This window comes from Zonotrichia albicollis, chromosome 6, assembly GCF_047830755.1.
Source record: "Zonotrichia albicollis isolate bZonAlb1 chromosome 6, bZonAlb1.hap1, whole genome shotgun sequence".
NCBI classification, from domain to species: Eukaryota; Metazoa; Chordata; class Aves; order Passeriformes; family Passerellidae; genus Zonotrichia; species Zonotrichia albicollis.
The window spans coordinates 16,877,912-16,897,110 of NC_133824.1; the positions used below are offsets into that span (position 1 = coordinate 16,877,912).

The following is a 19,199-nucleotide window of genomic DNA, read 5'->3' on the forward strand; positions in this document are numbered from 1 at the left end:
CTGAGGGTCCCTCCAGGGCTTTCCCAGCAGCTGCCTGTGTCAGTGAGCTGACCTGGAGCAGCCAGCCTCTCTCCTAGAGGGTGGGGAGGTTGCACTGTACACTTTGTCAGGGACATATCAGACAATCCTAACACCTCAAACTTTGGTTGTGCTTTGTCTGCATTAGCCAGTTCTTGGTTTGACCTCTGTCCCACCCCATTGGGGCTCCCCAGGTATGGTGTGCAATTTCCTTCCCTAGCATTCATGTGGAGTTACACAAGCTGTGCCTCAGCATGACTGGGTCTGTTAGGGTAAAAATTCAAACTATCATCTTGCCAATAAATTATTCAGAACTTTATTATGATTTCTCTTATTCTCAAGTTCTCTGTAAACTGATCCAAATTTCTCCAGAAACAGTTCCTCCCCAAACATCTCTGAGGCAGAAAGACATTGTGTGGGTTATGTGCCCCAAGCTGCAGTCTGCTCTAGAACTAAACCCACCAGTTATAAAGCACTCTGAAATGTTGTAATACCTCTGTGTGGTGCCAGCATCAGTGTGAGGAGGTGCACAGTGTTGTTCTGCCTGAAGAACTGCCCAGAGCTCACAGAGGGTGTGGATAAGCACAGGGGCTGCTTCTCAACTTGAGCCTGTGTTCTGACAGCTCTCTGTACACCACAATTTCTCTCTTTTTCCTTCAGACCCAGCTCTGCATCCCTGCCCAAGGACAGGTAGAGGGGTGTGGGTTATTTGGGTGTTCTAGCTCAAGCTAGACACAGAGCTCAGTTTGTCAAGCCCATCAGAGTTTATCAGCCTGAAGTCCACTCTACAGCATGTGTCACCTTTATCACTTTTAGCCTCCTTGATGGGTGATTAGAAATAGTTCATACCAAGTTAATGCTCTGACCACTGTCAGGATATAAAGGTGTAGACACAGGGGCTTTCTGATCTATACTGAAGTTTCTCATATATCAGTACTTATTTGTATTACTTAATACCTCTCTAACTAATTTCTGACAATATTTTTACCCTGTCTTCACCAGAAAAAAATCTGGCTTTACATAAACTTTCCTCAGCTACATGACTCAGATGGTTTCCTGGGGAGAGAAACATTAGAAACCTTGAATTCTCTCACATTTTTCTGATCCAGCTCATCCTTTTTCCTTTTCCGTAGTTCATCTGTCTTATCCTTGGGGCTGAACTTTTACACTTCTCCCATTTGTTTGCAAATCTATCCTTCATCCAGCTACATTGGGCGGACTTGGTTCTTTCTTCAGTCTTAGCTTTACTTCAACCTTCTCCTATGTCCTGGAAAACTTGAATCCCAGTAGAAGCAATGTTTGTTGTTAACCCCTTAGTCTCTAAAGAAGTGTTGCTTCTTCTCCATTTCCATAACAGAAGCATGGTCTTTGCTGCCTCTGTCAGCACTGGGATCAAAGCTGTCCTTGTCTAGACAGACCTCAGTGGATAAAAGTGCCTTTAAAAAGATGGAGGGCAATTTTTTACACAGGTAGACAGGGAGAGGACAAGGGGGGGATGGTTTTAAATGGATTGAGGAGACATTTAGATTAGATGTTAGGAAGAAATTCTTTACTCAGGGAGTAATGAGGCACTGAACAGACTGCTCATAAAATTGAAAGTGTCCAAGGCCAGGCTGCATGGGGCATAAAGCAACCTGGTCTAGTGGGTAACATCCCTGCTCATGGCAGGGAGGTAAGAACTGCATGATCTTTAAGGTTCTTTTAGACCCAAAACATTCTGTGATTCTCTTATGATTCAAACAGATAGGTCAGAACAGATCTCCCTGGGATCTTCCATCTCCTCTCCAATGGCTTTTGGGTTCTTCCAGCACTGCATCAGTTAGCCTGATCTCCTCTGCAGTGCAAGTGCATGCAGCTCCTGCCTATCTCCTTTCAAAACTTAAATATATAAAAATACTATGAATAAAAGTCTCTCTTAGTATGTTTTTGTTTTAGATAGGTTCTTAAACTTTGGGGAGCACTGGTGATCCACTGAAGTCACAGTCACTGGACATTTTTACATTATCCTTGCACCATATGTTGCACTGTAGATGGATATAAGACATGATAATGCTAATATTAGAAGAAGAGACTCTTGCTGTATTAATCAAAACTGCTGAGACATGAAGGCTGACCAGAGCAATCTGCCTACAGATGTTTTAAATTCTGTCTATCATATAAAGTCTTCAGACCAAGGCTGGAAGTTTGTAAAAGATGATCTATAACTCATCCAGAAGATATTGGCCCGATGCAGAAATTATTTGGTTTTGTAGCCTATTTTATCTCAAAGTTCAGGCTAGAAGGTTGTAATGTTCCCTTCAGGCCCTAAAATCTTGAATTCCATGGAGCTCATAGTGTCTGATAGGGATGCTCTCTCTATATAAAAGCCTTCCCATATAAGAAGCTTCTGATGTCAAGTGTCCTATTGAACATACATTTTTCTTTACATGTCAGTCTATGGATGTCTAAATAATCAAAGATACAAAGTTCATGATGACAGGAGATTAGGGCGCCTGTCATGCCCATGGCCAAATGCTCCCAGCTGGCAGCTGCTGGCTGAGTTACTGCAGCCCTGAGCAGACCTCTCTGTTTCTGCCTGCTCTGAATCATCCTGGGAGTTTTGAGCTGCACCTCCTAACCCCTGGGTAAAATCTTCATCCTACTGAAGACGGCAGGACCTTGGTCACTGACATTTAGCAGAGCTAGGATTTCACTTTGCTTAGCACTTCTGACATTTCCTTTTTTTTCCATTATACCTCTCTTTCTCTCCTGAGAGAGATGCATCCATATTTCTCGTGTTTTCTCTCTGGCTGAGCACCTCCACTCATGCCACGTGGAAGATGCAGCTGCTAGGACTCAGCCATGCTGCACCACAGGCAGTTCAGGCAGTTCCTCTGTGCTGCAGTTTCCTGTGGCAAGGTCAGAATAACTCAGGACACCTCTCCTCTGGCACAGCTTGAGGTGTTGGGTGGCTCTGCTCTGCTTATGACAAGGGGTTAAACAAAACCTTTTCTGCATAGGGCTGCTGAGCAGGTAAGGGCTGGATAGCAAAGCTTTCTGTTAGCTGATTATATCAATAACTTCCTGTTGCCTGGAAATCAGAGGAGAAAAATGTAACCCTTTGGGCCAGTCTGGAGTGGGCGCTGCAAGTCAGAGCCCCATCACATCTGGTTCAGTTCCTCTCTCTGGGCAGTGCTGGATGGGGAACTCCAGAGGTTTATTGCCACTCTTCTCCAGCTCCTGAAGCAGAAGAGAATATTATACAGTGGATAAATGTTTATTTCTCCTTTTTAAAGAAGCTTACTATAAATTTCTTTTTAACAAGCTAGACCCATATGTAGACATGCTTTTAATTCTCCTGGAGCAACTGAACTTATTTTTGTTCAACCAGTTTCAAGAGTTCCAGTGTTGATTTATTAGAAAGTAACAGAGCAGGAAGACATGGGCTTTACCATGTGGACTTAAGTCTGTTCAGCAGATCCATTTTAAAGTCAGCTAAAGTGTGGTGTAGGAAAGTAATGATATTTGACCTGGACATCCTAAATGAAACTGCCGTAAATGTAGATAAAGATTTGCTTGATTCACTATGAATGTCGGCCACCTCATTATCATTTAATTATTATAATTATTTATAATATCATTTTTGGCTGAGGATGTCCTGCTCACTTCTAAATAATGCTTTGGCACATGAGTACTTCAGGTAAATTATACATTGTATCAAAGGGGTTTGTCGGATGCATTTTCATTTATCTATATTAGGTGTTCCCTTTTCTTAGTTTGTGAGAAAGAGGAAATTTGAGGATCAATTTCATGTCGTTTCCATCATCAGATAAAAAAACCCTCTGCCTTGTTTAAAGAAAATTATGTGTTTGTCTTAAGGGGGAAATCCCAGGGAGATCTAGTTTTATTACAAGGTATGGAATCTTTAAGAAAAATAAATATATAGGAAAATATTGCTAGGTTCAGCTTCTGTCCATGGGTGAGTACCTGTCCTGGGGACAATATACAACACAGAGTATCCAAAGCAGCTTTCTAGCCAGCCCATGGCCTGGGTTGCACTCTGCTCTGCCTGTTCTGCATCCTGAGCTTCAGGACGGATCTGGGCTGATTGGTGAGGGACAGCAGGAAAAGAATGAGATATCTAGAAAGCATACATTTCATTGTTCTACAGAGAAGATGACTGAAGTGAGATGCCAACAAGTCTTCAAATACATTTTAAAATAATGTAACAGTGGTGGTCTTCCAGAATTGTCCTCTATATCTACTGAGCATAGCAGATAGACCAGAGGCATTACAGCAGATGGCTTTGTCTGTGGCAAGGCAGTAGGAGAAACTCCCTAACAGTCAGGAAAGTGTCAGGACAGGATGCTGATCCTCTTTAGGGCAGGCATTAGGATAGGGGAAACTTCACAGGGTAGGTTTAAGGACAGGTGGGTTTAATGTCACATGATTGGTTTGTGTATTTTGGAAGACAAGGGGCTTTTTCCCTAAAGGAAGCAATCTTGCTTTCCAGATCCTAATCATTAACTAAAGAACAATTATTTTGCCTATAAAATTGCATCAATAATCTTAAAATGCAAAGTGAACCTAAAATGATGCTAGGGAATCTAAGCAGCCTGAAGCTCTGATGCTGTAAAGAACTGCTCTTACTCATGCCACAGATTGCTGGTGAGGACATTTCCATTTGTTTTACTTTCTCTTTGGCACCGTGCTTGCATTTCATTCATGGAAGGAGACGTCTGAGCAGGTGAAGGTGTGTTTGAGTGATTTACCAGATGTCTTTCATGAAGTTGGCTGTGAGGGAACTCAGCATCTTCCCAGTTTTGGCACATGTGCTTGCCTACAACCCCATTGCAAATGGCACCTTGCCTGTGAGCGTGCCCTGGGCTGTGTTTTGGAAAAAGCATTCCAGTGGGATTTTCCCAAAACATTGGCTTGGGTTTCCAAAAGTGGGGCACACAGACAATCTCAAAGTGATTTAACAAGCTAGTGGAACCAGCTAGAACCTTCTTCACTGTATCAGTGCCCATGGGGATGTGTGTGGAGGCAGGATGCTGCAGCAGCCCCCACCCCAGCACCCATCAGCAGCTGCGCTGCTGCCCTTGCCCACACCCACGCCCTTGCCATGGGGCTCTGGCCCTCCTGCAGGTCCAGAACAGGCAGCTTGTGCCTGGAAGCTGATTCCTGTGTGCAGGGAGGGAAGGGAAGGGAAGGGAAGGGAAGGGAAGGGAAGGGAAGGGAAGGGAAGGGAAGGGAAGGGAAGGGAAGGGAAGGGAAGGGAAGGGAAGGGAAGGGAAGGGAAGGGAAGGGAAGGGAAGGGAAGGTGCAGCTCCTCCTGGCATGCAGCAAGCTCATTTTCCAGGTCCCAGAGGTGATTTTTGCCCCAGCTGGGTGAGCTTCCTGGGGACTCTCATCCTCAGCAGTGTTCCCACAGACAGATAACCCATCCACTATGCATGGGTTTGGGGCCACTGCAGGCTATGGGTAAAAACTGCCTCAGAGAGATGGGGTCAGGAGCAGATCTCCCTCCCCACAGATGCTCAGCACCACACCCTGCCTTCCCTCGTGTCCTGAGAGGCTGCATGCCAAGAAGGGCCAAGACCATCCAGTGGCCCCCTTACTCAGAACCCTTTCAGGAGTGATTTTAATTCGTGTAAATGAGTATTTTTAATTTGTTATACTGGCCTTTATCTCTATTACCATCTCATTTGCTTTTAAACCTAGTTTTGCCATCCTGACTGAATTCCATTTGATGCATTAGGAGTAATTCTCTTCCCAAAGGGTTAGACATTTTCTCTCCACATAAAAGTCGCTTATTTTGGATAAAGAGACGATTAGATTTATCTTTAATATTTTAATGGCAGCCAGGATTATTGGGTGGGCAGCCCCGGTTTCGGTTGTTGTTGGGGGATTAGACTCTAATAAACTCTTCAGATTGGGATTTTTTTTTCTGTTTTTCACAAAGTACTTGTATTTATTTAAAAAATTCACTTCTTTTTGAGTCATAAATTCCATTTGCTGTTTCCTATTAGTATTAAATCAAGTTGATTAAATTCATAGTGACTATTTGCACATATATCTTTTTAATTTTAACATCCACAACATAAAATCTTTAATGGTGCAATTTGAAATACCTGCAACAGACATTGCTGTTGCCGTTTAAACAGATGGAAATGAGGATCCAGAGGGAAGGGAGAGGGAGGGAAGAAGGCATGGAGAGATGGACAGACGGATGTTGAAAAGGGGGTGAGCTGACTATTCCCATCACACACAATAGGAAAGATTTGGGGGTTGATAAAGTATTTGGAGAAAGCTCCCTCTCCTCAAAATCAGCAGCATCCTCTTGGTGAGAAAATAGAGTGCAGCCTGCCCAGGGTCACAAACTCAGTTCCCATCACAACTCCTCTAGCACAAGGAGCCGGGCAGCCCCCGAAGGTGGCGTTTGCTCAGAGCAGATGCCTGCGGGGCTGGTGCGGTGCAAACCCAAGAAGTGAGTGCCCCTCACCCCTCGGGGCTCCGCACCCTGCCCTGGCTGTCACGGATCCTAGTTTAGGCTAATCGTAAACTTGGTAATAGAATAAAATGTCAGCAAAGTAGAAATCAATAAGTGTTAATGCTCCAGGACTTTCACTGCTGGGCTCCCCTCTCTGGCTCCCCCCTCCCGCACCATCCTGTCCCTTTGATTTCAGTCCCTTCTCTAATCCCCACCTCATCAGCTCCGGGAAGGGCTGATCTGCAGCAGAAAATCCCTCATTCGGGGCAAAATCAGCTTAATTTGCAGCAATTTGTAGCAGGTCTTTGCTGGGATTTGAGTCTCAAAATTATTCCGCCGGTGGGGGCCGGAGCCCCTTGCAATATGGGCAGAGATTTCCCCGCTCCTCCGTTCGCAGAGATTTGTCTGGGCAGTAATTACAGGCGGGGGCGCAGCCCGGCCCGCGGGGCCTGGCACCGGGCGAGCGGCCGAACACGCAGCCGCCCGGATTAGCAGCATTAGCGGCCAGCGCCGAGCAACAATTAATCATTTGCTGGTAAATACAAGCGGGAGCCTCCCCCGGCTGCCGGGGAGGGAAGGGGAGAAGGGGGTGGCCGCCCTGGCCTGCAATAGAGCAGTGAGGAAAGGAAAGGGAAGGGCTGGCGAGGGATGGAGGCGCCCGGGGACCTTGTGGCCTAGGGACGGGTGATCAGAGCCGGCAACTTTCCTTCCGCTAATGCCGCTAATTACGGGCCGCAGCTCCGCCGCCCGCCGCCGAGGCTCCCGGGCGCGGGGACCCCCGGGGCAGCCCCGACAGCCGGGATGCTGCCTTTCCCCGTGCAGCCCCGGCAGCCGGGATCCTGCCTTTCCCCGGGCAGCCCCCGCAGCCGGGATCCTGCCTTTCCCCGGGCAGCCCCGGCAGCCGGGATCCTGCCTTCCCCCGGGCAGCCCCGGTAGCCGGGCTCCCGCCGCTCCGGGCTCCCGCCGCTCCCCGGGCAGCCCCCGCAGCACCAGCTCCGGGGGCCGGTCGGCACGGCAGGATGCGGAGTGCCCGAATCCGCAGCCCCGATTATCGCGGGGCACGGGTGCTCAGTGGGGAGCGCCATTCGGAGCGCGGCTTGGTTTGCGGTGCGGGGCGGCCGCTGGCACCATGCGTTTGGGGGCCGGGCCAGAGCTTCACTTGGCACCCCGTCACTTTCTCGATAAAAAATTAGCTTGAGGTGGAATCGGAATTACACGTGTTAAATGAATTAAAAGCTGACTAATTAGTGCTTCTGACAAATTCACTTGGGAATCATCCGCTGCCAGAGAAATTTCAAAGATGTGCTGTCTAGAGATCAGTTCTTGGTCCATACCATGCAGTATCTTTGTGGTGACTCAGAAGAAAATACGAAATCAATGCAGGTAATGATTTCAACTTGACATAAAAATTGGTGGAGTGATAAATAATGATGGGAGTAGGTCAGTTACACAGAGCAATCTGGATCGCTTGGCAGGCTCTGCTCATTTGAACAATATGTGATTTTAATATAGCCAAATGCAAGACTATATATCTCAGAACAGAAAATGAAGGTCACAGGCTGCTGTCGTGGGAAGCAGTGGCTCTGAGGAGGATGGAGAAGATGTGAAAGATAACAAAAACTAGGCATGGATTTTTGGTGTAATCTGCTCTATCAGAGCTATGCCATTTTGGGATCTATTGCCAAGAAAATGCTGCCTAGCAGAATGGGGGTGGTCTTGGCATCTCAAAACCATAACAGACTCATACTGTGTCTCTTCTGGTGTCCACATTTTCAATAAAAAACACCAAAGAACTGGAAATTATTCAGATAAGAACTTCATAAACAACCTATGAGTTAGGAGAGACACTTTCAGAGGATGGAAGGTTCTTTAATTTATTAACAAAGGCATAACAGGATTTAGCACTAGAAGGTCAAGCTAACTAATTCATAATTAATTTAATTAAATATAAGTATTAATATAAGGCCTGAATTTTTCACAGTGAGGATAATTAGTAGAGTAGACAAGACATTTTAAAAACAGCTTCTTGTTGAAAAAAGCTTCTTTGGATGGAAGTGTTTGGGCTTTTGACAGAAAATATCTAGTTGCTTACAGAAATCCCTAGAGCAATATATTTTGAAACCATTTGTTTTACAAAATTGTTCTGAAATTTATTTTCTGATGTTAATTTATGCATTTTCATTTTATGTTATTCTACGACTATCACATTATAGCATGAAAAATCGTTTAAATCTATTTTAATTTTAATTTTGAAACTGATAAGTCAGTTTTGCTGTTAAATCTGATTTTCTACGTAGTACTGAGTAAATGCTAAATTAATGGAAAATCCTTTTGTTATAACACAGCAGAGAATCTTCATGCTGCCAAAAGTGTGAAATATTTCATGTGCCATGAAATTGCAGAAGACCTTAATGATTTTAAAATATAAACTAGGAATCACTATCTCCATTGTCAATCACAGTGTCTGTATATTGCAGTATATATTGTTTGCTGTCAGCTGTTCCTGATGACCTGTAAGACTAGTTAAAAAAAGAATCAGTTGCAAAAACAGCATTTTAAAATTACATTAATTCTCCATGGAGAGAAATACTTTAAAATGCTAGAATTTCCCACAGTATGAGAGAACCTGATTTACAGCCATGTCTAATATTCCAGCATTAAAACTGTTTACCTGAGGAATGGTCTTTCCCACTTAGACCTTCTAAAATACATGCTCCAGCACAGACAAACCTTGCAGTCTTGGCTCAGGTCAGACTAAGGAGTCTGTCCACATTCAGGGTGGGTTTTGGATCCAGGTTGCTCTCTGGATGCAAAGGTCCCAGTTGCCTCAGCTGCTGCTCTGTGTTGCAGAGGGATGGCAGGAGGCTCAGCCTGGAGTCCTTGCAGATGAAGCAGCATTGGAAGATGCTGTGATTTGTGCCCCCACTTCCAACATCTTCCAGCTGCTAATGGGTCCTTGCTCCAGAGAAGAGCTAAGCCAGACAAATCGCCCCAAACATCTACAGTGGAGGTGCCAAGGCTTCAGCAACAACAGCTTTTAGTGCCTCCCAGTGTGCCCTAATGAATTAATAACCTGCAGGGCACTTAGAGCCATGCAATGTCTGAAGCAAATCCATGGAGCCACCACTGAATGCAGTAATGGGGAATTAGGGTGAAGGGATGGAGTCAAAAGGTTCCCCTATCTGGGCAGCCCTGGTTGGATCTGAACAGGGCACATTCCCAAGCCAGGAGCTGGACTGTGGTGATCCCTGTGGGTCCCTTCCAGCCCAGGGTACTCTGACTCGATGGAGCTGGGGCTGTGTGGAGGCTCAGTGTGACCATGGTGAGCCCATGCCACCCCTGCCGTGCTCTGGCTGCACAGGCATCTGCCAGCCCGTGTCACTTACACGGCTTTCATCTGAGCCACCGGAGTTCCACCATCCCTTTGCTCCCCCCTTGGTGAACCAAAGGGCAGAGGAGGCACAATGAGCCCAGGGTGCCCTTTGTCTCCTTGGAGACTGTATTAGCAGCTGGGATACCTCATGTGTATCCCAACTTTGGGTTGCTTGGGATAAGTTCATTGTTTATGAACACTCCTGGGCCTCTTTCTAATCTTGCATACCTTCCAATGTGCACCCATTTTGTTGGAAGACTTGTCCTGTTCTGTTGCAAAATAGTCTCTGCTTAGTAACACATCTCTGCCTTCATCCCTGTGTGGAGCTGAGCAGCTCACCTTCAGATCAGCGTAGATTCCTGAAAGTGCCACAGTCTCACTCCACAGACACCTTACAGTTGAACTTAGGCAACTTTAAAGAGCATTTTGACAGTCTGGGACGAGAGAAGCCTCTATCATTGTCGCTGCTTTTGTGTGGCACAGCACAGGCAAAGCTGGCTCTCAGCCAGCTGCCAGGGGTTTGGTTATGTGGCAGAGGTGGAGCCCAGGGAGATGAGCCATGCATGTTTGTTAGATGGGAAGAGGTTAAAGAGATAAGGAAGCACTCAGAACTGAACTAAGGTGTTTACAGGCCCTGGGAAGAAAGCTGTGCTTGCTGCCCAGGGATGAGGCTGGGCAAAGCCAGGGGCACAGGGTGGTGCCACTGCCCCTCATGGGTGACGAGCAGGAGCATCACCTGGAGCAGGTCCTGCACATGGGGTGGTCTGCAGGAGTCACTTGGCTCTGGTGTGCTAAACCCACTGTCATTGGTGAAGTTATGGGAGGACTGGACTGCAGTGCTCCTGGTCCCTCCGTTTGTGCCATGGCACTGCCCTTTGTTTTCAGACTTCTAACAAAACCTGGACTGAAAAATGAAATGAAACATTGCAATTTGTTCTTAGATTTGCTGTAAATGCACATGTTTTTCCTGAAGATCCACATAACAATCACCAAGAAAAACAACAAACTAAGGCTGCTCTAGAGGACTATGAACACTAGAAAACCAATGCCAAAACCCTGATAAAAACAGTGTAAAAAGAGGGAGAATAAAAAGGTAACGTGTGTTAAGGGTTTGATCATGATTACAGTTGACACATCCTCTAACATAAATCTAAACCTGGGAAAATTAACAATAAAGAAACATTTCAGTAACACCTTTAACTTTGAATTTCTGCAACAGAAATACCAAAATGCAAAATGTTTTCATGTAGGCTTTAGTGATGGATGCATAAAACAGAACAAAACACTTTTTTCAAACCGGAAATCATTAATCTACCTTCAGTAACTGTGACTTGTCTTGCATTAACCTAGGGAACAGATTTTCTACCTCTCCTCACATTATCATATTGAATAGTACTCATAGAAGCCAATTGAACTACTTGTGGGTAAAATGTTACTCAAAAAAATAAGGCTATCAAAGCCAAATCATATGTAAATAATATCCTTCAAAGTCTGCTGAACACATCTTCTAGCCACAGAGCGATAACATTTTAATTATCAAAATATAAAAATGCTCACTGCAAAAACCCAGGAGTCCAAAGTTTTTGAATTAAGTCCATAAAAAAGAAATATATTAGGTTCAAAATTGTAGAAGGCTTTAAATAATGTATTAAACTTCTTTTAGTTTTTTCTGCAGTAAAATGGCTCCAATTGGTGTTGTTAAACCTTTTGCACCAGCAATGCTTTTTAATAAAAGTTGAAATTCTCTTGTATTCTCTTGATTCTTCGAGGTCTTCCTGAAAAGCACAAATATAGTGATATGTAAGGCAGCATTGTAACAGAAATTACAGTTAATGAAGAATTTTAGTTGCAGTGACCTGTAAATGAGGCATGTTACCTAATTATCTTCCTTTGGAACTGGACATCCATTCTGGAGTTACCAACTAAACAGGGAAAAAAATACTGTGTGCTTCCGGCACTTATACAAACTAGCTTACCAGAATAAATCTTCATAAATATTTTTGAAGGTTAGGATGGTGTTTCAACAGAAAAAAACAAGAGAATTTACACAAACTGCATGTTAATGGAATGACCAAGTAAATTTTCACATTTTCATTTGTGAATGACTGGGAGTTGAATGACTGGGTTTTCAAAACTTTATACATTTTTTAGTAATTAATTTCTACTGCTTTTGAAATGATTGGGGTTTTTTGATGCTTACATTCTCAAATTTATTTTGGGAAACATTTGCTGGTTCTTGCTGAAGCTTTAACTTCATGTAGCTTTAACTACATCCTTTATGCCTACAAATACCCTTCTATTTTAAATAAATTGAAGGTGCTTTACAGGGTAAAATAACTACCAACTATCATCACAGTGTCATTGGTGAGCTCACCAAAATGATCTGTGTAGTATTATATAATGTACATTTTACATGTAGTATAACATCATGTAGGTTTGCTCTCTGGGCCTCAGACCTTCAGTCTCTCTGATTTCTGCTCCACCTTGGTAGAGCCAACCAGCTGCAGATGGCTTAGTGCTTAGAAGAGGCAAAAAGTGCTGCTGTGAGCACTGCTCTTAGGGTGATGTATGAAGGGAGAGCAGAGCTTTTAATTCAGAAAGACTGCATTCACATAGCAAGCCAAGACATTGGAGATTTTAAATATCTGGTATCTTAGGGAGGTGAGTCTGTGACAGGGACCATATCTGTTTTCAGCTCCATTTTTCTTGTAAGAGTGTGTCTGTAAGCAATATCCCTAATCATCACTGTCTCTGTCCTACAAGCCCCATGTTGAACTAGTGGGGAAATCTGACTTAGGCTGTTACTGGCTGATAGTCTCCAAATCATGATATGAAATTACCTGAAATAAATCATACACTAACATCAGCAAATTATTTCTTTTCTTGTTCTAATTTGCAAGAGGAATAAGAATGAACTAATAATAGTTTTTAGTTATTCAGCTTCGTGCCATTGCAAATCACAGCGAGTGGTGGAGGTTTGCACCAGAAGTCCCAGCTGACACAGGTGGGTGGATGCCAGGAGGGAGGGAGGGAGCTCTGCTAGACAGGGTGGGGGATCCCCATGGAGCATTCAGACAACAAGGTGCTGTATTTTTCTCTCCAAATTTCTTCTGCTTCCATTACTAAATGTGGCACTATCTCAGCCTGGCTCTGGCTGTATGATTGGAAGAGGAGAAAATATCACTGAAAAAAAACCTGTGGCAAGTTTCCTACAAAAGTCTGGGTGCTTTTTTTCAGGAGACACCATAGGGGCTCGGGGACTTGCTGCTGGTTCTTCCTGGGGCAAGAGGAGGAGCAGAGCCTCTGTGCTACTTATGATTTTAAAATATCCAGGACAGTGTAGAAATTGCTCTGCATGACTCCAAAAGATAAGAAGAGGGAAACCTTTAAGAGCCTGCCTTATGAATCTAGGGAAAAAGCAGTGATTCCAGAAATGTTTAGCAGAAAAGTGAGAGTATAAAGACACCATCATTAACATGGCTTGAAAGACAGGATGCTAATGCAGCTGAAAGCTCTTGCTGGTTGGATCTGCCAGGACATCCCCAGCTACACGGGTGTTTCAGCAGCCGGAGGGGCTTTGACTCTGTTGACGTAGGTAGTTATAATCATGAGGAGAAAGTGGAGAGAAGGCACAGGAGGGATGCAGACCAAGAAACAAAAAAGAAAGAGGGGGGAGAGAGAGAGGAAAGAAAGGACAGAGGGAAAAGGGAAAAGGAGAAAGAGAGAAAATGTGGGGGGAGAAGAAGAGAAATGGGAAGGAGAGCAAGCGAGACTGTATTTCTATAATTACTGTGGATTGGCTCGGATTAAGGGCAACTAGCTATCTCTTGGTTTTTGCTTTTTATATAACAACTAATCTCCTTCTAATCAGTTATTATTAAATTATATTCCATTTTTAATTCATTCACAGATCATTGGTGGCACAATTCGGACATCTGGACAGATAATTGAATAGAGATAATTTATGTAAATGAGGAACAGTTGTGTACCAAGGAGGGGGAGGGGAGATTGCAGCTCCCAAGGCTGGTGACCTAATGAGGACTCACCAAAGCTGCCCTTGCTCCCTGGGAGGACTCAGGTGTGAGGGGGGATGCTAGGAATATTTGGGTATTGTGTGTTGGATATTAACACACATTCAAGAGGCCATCAAGCCTGACCTGTCTCACTTTACCTGAGGGACCCACTTGTATTGAACATCATTTCTCTGAAGGCTGAAAACAGCGCCAGAATCAGCACCTGGAGGTGCCCTTTGCCTCCCAGGGAGAGGCTGTTTCTAACCAAATCCCTTAATGATTTCCTGTGTGATAGCCCAGAGCTGCACTGACCTGGCCATAGGGTGGAGGCAGCAGTGAAGGAGATACTCCAACTCAGAACATCAGCCTGCTGCCAAGCCCAGTGCCATGTGCAGGCCTGACTGGAACCCTGGAGCCTATTCCTTACTCCTCCAAAATGCCTCCCTGCTCTTTGATAGACATGGTCTGATCTTTCATTGCTTGTCCCAAACTCTGAATTTTGGAATCAGGAAAAACTTTTGTAGGTAGACTGTTCAAAGAGAGGTTCCACAATCAAAGGCAGTAACCAAGTACCACAGAGGAACTGGACTAAAGCATTGTGACAGCAGCAATGTGAAAGAACAGCCCCAGGATTCTGGCTCATTGTCATCAATATGGGCACTGTCAGAATGAGCAAATGCAGAAATGGAGTCAAATACTGTACAGAGAGAGAACACAATGTGGCAGTGGGATACATCAGATCCAGCAGGAATACCTGCAGGGCAGGGAGTCCACTTTGGGCATAGTCCCTCTGTAGCCAGAGGACTCTGACCAATAGGCTCAGTAGAGCCTAGGACATGGCTTACCTTACTTTGATACAGGTAAAATAAACTGGATTAGGGGAATTGTATCTTCACTGACTTTATTGATGAGATAGATACCAACTAGAGAAGTGGCCCAGGACTGGCTCAGGTGTAGGCATCTAAAGTTAAGCAAGATGGATCCCACTATAAGGGAGGAGAGGTATTACTCTGCTTTTGCAGTAGTGGACCTGCACAACTGCATGTTCCTCTGCCTCAACAAGGGAAGATCAAAATGAAGTTCTTGTTCTGGGCTATGGTTACATTACTTTTCTACAACATCTGGATGCCACAGAGCTAGGTGCTGAAGAAAGAAGCATGATAGATAAATTTTCTTCCAAAGGGGGAAAGAATGCTAAACTCAATTGCTACAGCAAAAATCTACTTTCCATCACTCTGTCATAACGGGAGGAATTTTGCTGTGCATACTGAATTGTCTTAGTATTATGGAACTGTTGGAGGAAGGGAACACCAAAGATGCATTCAGTGTGTGGGAAGACTACTCACAAGATTTGTATGTCAAAATAAATTCAGGTCGAATTGCTAAGAATACAATGCAAATGAAATTAAAGTGGTTCAAGTGACCTTCTTGCCCAGTGTCAGAAATGCAGTGGGCTTTGTTCAGCTCTGCAGGGGTTTTTTTGTTGATTAAAAAATTCCCTTTTCAGGTCGATTCTTGAGGCTCTAATTAGCAAAATGTGAAAATGCCAGTGGAAGAATTATTGTGAATTTTTCAGATAGGAGTTATCAGTGATAACGAGAATGTAGCCATATGACTGACTACAGCCATAAAGTTAGGACAAAAGTTCTCAGCAAGGAGGGTTTAAATCAGCCCTTCTTCAAGTCTTCATAACCAACAAAGAAAGGTGACCGAGGAGTGTATTAATGCCATTTGCAGGATATTGAGTTGGGAGAATTTATGCCCATGAGCAGAAGAAAACCAGAGTGCTGCAGCATGGACAACATAGGTGGCAGTCAATTCAGCAACCTGCTTAAAGGGAAAAATCCCAGAGCCAGAAAATGTGCCTCAGAGACAGACAGTAGGACAATGAGAACAGTTGGCATAATAGTTTGGTATGATTGCAATGTACTTTTGAATATGACAAAGCTCTAAAAAGGATTGAAACAACTCTACATTCAGAAATATGGCATTGTGGAGCAACCTATTAATGTTGTATTTCTCCAATATTAAAACTCAATTTTCTATGCAGTTTTGCAATTTTGTTTTTTAAGGAAATACTAATAACTGGAACAGAGCATAGAAAAGAGGAAAGATAATGCCTGGGAGCTTGTGGTTTTGGTGAGCCATGCAGAGATGTGTCTGACTTAAGTGATAACTGAAGAGACGGGAATAGGAATCCCTCAGCTACCAGACAGGTACAGAATCTGATGAGAACGACTAAAATTTGGGCTAGCACCAGGGAGAGGAGTACCAGTCACTAAGTGAAAGGCAGATTACAAGTCACCGACGCACAGGATAGAGGTGAGCATTGAGGGGGAATGGAGGTTGAACTGTAGCCATTTCTCCAGAGTAACTGGCAGGACTATGGGAGCCCTGTCATGGGGAATATTCAATAGATTAGATGTTTTCACTCTCACACATTTTCCCTCTTACTGGTAGTAGCCACCACTGCAAGACACAGGAGCTGTGCAATGCTGCTGACTCCTTGCATCCTGCCTGCTTGGCGCATATAAATCCCAGGGAAGGCAGGAAACTCCTACATAATGTACCATGTCCCATCCCAACCTCTTTGACATGTTTTCCTGCATACTTCTGCATGCTCTGTGTCTTTCCTGATGCTGCCTTCCCTTAAGCGTACTTAGGGCTGCTACATGTCTTAGGGTTTCAAATCAGTTTTCCTAAGGACTATTAAACTAGTTTGGTAATTGGTTATATAGTCTATAAAGAAGGGACTATTTTCTTGTTTGTTTTAATAATGTTTTATAATATTAACCTTCTTTTCTGTTATGGTGAAAAAGCTTAATAAGAAAGGGAGCACTGCTGTATGTCCTAAACATACCTAGTCTGGGATAGTGTATTTCCTTGCCAAAATTATTCAGTAGCCAAACCTCATTGACATTTATCTCAATTTCATCTCCAGTTTTCCCACTTCATCATGGACTTAGGCCACTGTGTTTTCCCAAATGAGCAGGTGGGCTGTGATGAAAATGCAGACTCAGACATAATTGACTCTGGGAAGCTCTGAAGAACAGAGCTAATATCCTGGCTTGGCAGACAATGCAACCTGAGAATCAGCACAATGTCTAGAACACAACAGTGAGCTGCTCGTATTGACTCAAAGATGGATCCTGAGAGTGTGTCCACCTTTAATCCCAGATATAATGGATATAAGTCCAAGGCCCATCTGGCCAAGGGACCATTATCCTCTCATGGTCTGTCCCTTGTCTCAAATGAAAAGGTTTGTGCTCCTCAGATAGACAAGGGTGTGTGGAGCACCAAGTGTGATACAAGTGTGTGGTACAAGCATCCTGGCTTGTGTCAGAAACAGCGTGTCTAGCAGGACCAGGGCAGTGATTGTTCCCTTGGAACCCTGGCAAGGTCACACCTTGGATCTTGTATTCAGTTCTGGGCTCCTCACTACAAGAAGGACATTGAGGTGCTGGAGTGTGTCCAGAGAAGGGCAGCAGAGTTGGTGAGGGGTCTGGAGCACAAGTCCTGTGAGGAGCACCTGAGGGAACTGGGGTTATTTGGTAGAGAACTTATTTCTCTACAACTACTTGAAAGGAGGTTGTAGCCAGATGTTCACTCTCTTCTACCAAGTAACAAGGAATAGGACAAGGGGAAATAGTCTCAAGTTGTGCCAGGGGAGGTTTAGATTGAATATTAGAAAAAATTTCTTAATAGAAAGAGTTGCCAAGCACTGGAACAGGCTGCCCAGGGATGTGGTTGAGTATAGCCCCGGAAATATTTATAAGACACATAGATGTGGGTTTTAGGGGCATGGTTCAGTGCTAGGTAAATGGTTGGACTCAATGATATTAAAGGTCTTTTCCAACCCAAATGGTCCTATATTTCTATTCTATTATTAAGAATCCATGGGTCCAAGGAAAGTACGTGATGAACGATAGTCATACAGACTGAAAATAGCTGGGAATAGAGAGAAAGGGTAAAGGAAAATTTTCCAACCTTTACTTGAAATTCCATTACTTGTGGTGGATACTCATGCCAACCTCATACATTTACAACCTTGCTAGATTTCCCAAAGGAAATTCTGCAGAAATAGATATTTCTATTAAGGTATATAGACAGTTTATTTTAAGTCTTCAAGGCACCACTTGATTTAGTTTTCCTAGCAGGGAAGAGCGAGACCAGCAGTCTAGTTGGTTATCTGGTGGTGACAGGGAAGCAGATGCTCACACCACTCTTTAACTCTCAAGGCAATGCTCAATCAATCATGGGCTCACACGGCAGTGATCTGGGTGGCACACCCCTGCCCTTCCCTTTAGCCACACTCCAGAAGATGGTAAGGGCCAGTACTTTGTCCATCTCCAGAGCCCAGTCAGCTCTGGGGTTTCCATCATTTTTCAGGTCTCCATCCTGTCATTGTTCCTGGTTAGTAAGAAACAGAAGGGCGTGGGTAAGGAGAGCAGTGGTGCGTTCAGTGAACCTGTGTCACTTCCTTATGCCTCACTGCCCTCTGTGTACTTGCATCTCAAACACTGCTGAAGGTTAGATGGTGGATGTCAAATCAGGAGATGGATTGCTAGAAAGCTAGGACTAGTGGGAACCCAGAGAAGCTGTCTCCTTGTCCCTTCTGCCCTGTGCCATGAGCAGTTTTACCCATCTCCTTCCTGACAGAGGGACAAGCATCTAAGTAATCTCTTCCAGTGTCTCTGTTGCAGTCTGCTTCGCTCCCCCTCCTCATTTTTCTTAATTTTGTTCCTAGTGTCTAACACAGACCTTTCCTGCTGCAATTTCCTGTGCCATGGGCACAGAGGACAGCTTTTTGCCTTCTCCCTATACAGCTTTCATGCCTGGGGACTTTCTTTTATCCTCTCTCTGTCTTCCCTCTGCAAGTTCCACAGCAACACTTCTTTAAGGTTTTTCTTTGCAGGACACATGTCAGATCTGTGATCATTCTTACTGCCCTCCATTAGGCACTCTCCAATGAGTCCACTTAGAAAGGCAATTCCAAAACTGGGCTCAACACACCAACTGGTCTCACCAATGCTGCATACAAGGAAAGGTAATTTCCAGAGATCTTGACAGTTGTAGTCTTGTCCATTCTCTACAGTAGGAAGTCTGATTTATTTGCAACACCATAGTATTTTTGACAGTGCTTATAATCCCTTCTAACCTCTACTGCTTTTCTGGAAGAATTGCTGCATAACAAGTTGTTTTCCAACCCCTGTTTATGCATTTCATTCTTTCTGCATCACTGAGATTCTTTGCATGGTTTCTTACTGATTTGCATCTACATTTTTTCAACTACTTTCCAAAATTGCCAAGATGAATTTGAATG

The 19,199-nt window shown here is 44.2% G+C and overlaps 1 long non-coding RNA gene across 1 annotated transcript in view; it reads left to right on the forward strand.

Moving 5' to 3' along the window:
• The first annotated feature begins 6,909 nt into the window (after nucleotides 1–6,909).
• Nucleotides 6,910–19,199, forward strand: part of LOC141729341 (uncharacterized) — a 30,745-nt gene continuing 18,455 nt past the window's right edge. The window contains exon 1 of the long non-coding RNA XR_012580732.1: nucleotides 6,910–7,025. This is a non-coding gene — a long non-coding RNA (uncharacterized LOC141729341). The remainder of the gene's footprint in view (nucleotides 7,026–19,199) is intronic.